This window comes from Poecilia latipinna, unplaced genomic scaffold (genome assembly GCF_001443285.1).
Source record: "Poecilia latipinna isolate Pla-1442-1.1 unplaced genomic scaffold, P_latipinna-1.0 Scaffold1750, whole genome shotgun sequence".
Classification (NCBI taxonomy): Eukaryota; Metazoa; Chordata; class Actinopteri; order Cyprinodontiformes; family Poeciliidae; genus Poecilia; species Poecilia latipinna.
The window spans coordinates 45,866-47,202 of record NW_015114366.1 but is presented as its reverse complement, the minus strand read 5'-3'; the positions used below and the strand labels follow the sequence as shown (position 1 = coordinate 47,202).

Sequence of the window (1,337 nt, the reverse complement as noted above, 5' to 3'; positions counted from 1 at the left end):
TTTTTTTTTTTTTTTTTTTTTTGTTAAGAGGAAAAAGGGTCTTACTGTGCGCTTCCCTGTTCCCACAGCATGATGGCCTTCATCTACCATACTACCATGTTTCACTGTGGATGTGTGCAGAGAAGTGTTCAGTGTCAGTTTTCTTCTTACATACTGTAGCGTTTCACCTATAAGCCATGAGGTTCAGTTTTGGCCTTATCTGACTAGAGCACCTTCTTCGATGATTGCCACCCACTCTTTCGAATTTCATTCGACAATGTTGAATGAAATCCTTCATAAAGGCCAGATAAGCTTACAACTAATATTGTCCCATTGTATGGGCTCTTGAGAAAGCCTTTTTCCTGCTCTTCTTACCCAATTTGCCATTTTAGGTGGACATCCATAGAATTGGTAGAATTACAGCTTCTCTGCAGAGAAAGCTGCTTACTGGCTCCTCATTCTCTAATAAACCTCTCAGGCCCTCACAGAAAAGCTGTGTGAAATGGATGTACACATGCATCCATTTCTATTTACAAACTCAATCCTGGAGGCATTTGGTTGCACTGGATTTTATTTCAGTGTCAGAGTAAAGGAGGCTGAAGGCCAATATACATCACACAACTGTGTGTGTTGCTCTAATTTCATGTATCAGCTTGGAGGTCATATGTGCCCTCTGTGATGCAGCAACTGCAGTGACTCTTTCATGCACAACATGATGACGCGTTTATGGGGGTTTGATAGCAGCTGCAAATTTTAACAGAGGCTCACTTATGTCATGTATGCTCATGCATCCCACTGCTCAGATGATAAAATGGGACCATCTCAGCAGGTTCTGTCTCTGTCTACAAGCATTCTGTTATTATTAAGCCAGCCTTAGCAACAAGGAAAGCAGGCTTCTCCTATTGGCTTCTTCCCAGCGTTCAGCTGTCCTCTATTAGCCCTCCCCGCTGCCACTCAGCAACGAAAATGCGCGAAGATTGCCCGTAGTGCTGCGGATCCAAGGGCAGCAGGGCTGGGTAGGGTTTGGCCCTCATAACGCAGTGGATGCTGAGGGGAGGAGGTGGATGCTGAAAAACACTGCCGTTCCTTCTCGCTATGGGTATCTTTTTTGAATGCAACTGGCACAATTTGATGGAGGCATGCTTTACTTTCACTTCGAGTCCGTTTGTGTCGATTGACGGCCGTCTGATGAGGCTGAAAAGCGCCCACCGTTCTGCAGCATCTCCCGTGTAGACGGCCCTTCAGAGCCGGTTACGCACCAGGTCGTCAGTAATTCTGCAGGTAAGAAATCATTTTTTTTTTTTTTTTTTTTTTTTTTTTTTTGCGGGGGGGGGTTTTTCTTTTTTTTTAAAATTTTT

General features: G+C 44.2%; 1 protein-coding gene across 2 annotated transcripts in view; it reads left to right on the top strand.

Annotated features, from left to right (window-relative positions):
* The first annotated feature begins 881 nt into the window (after nt 1-881).
* abhd8a (abhydrolase domain containing 8a) overlaps nt 882-1,337 on the top strand; it is a 12,960-nt gene continuing 12,504 nt past the window's right edge. Inside the window, exon 1 of one of the 2 annotated variants that reach the window (XM_015060862.1) lies at nt 882-1,260. The gene's annotated coding sequence lies outside the window, so the exon portion shown is untranslated. The remainder of the gene's footprint in view (nt 1,261-1,337) is intronic. The other variant, XM_015060861.1, reaches the window with a different exon arrangement.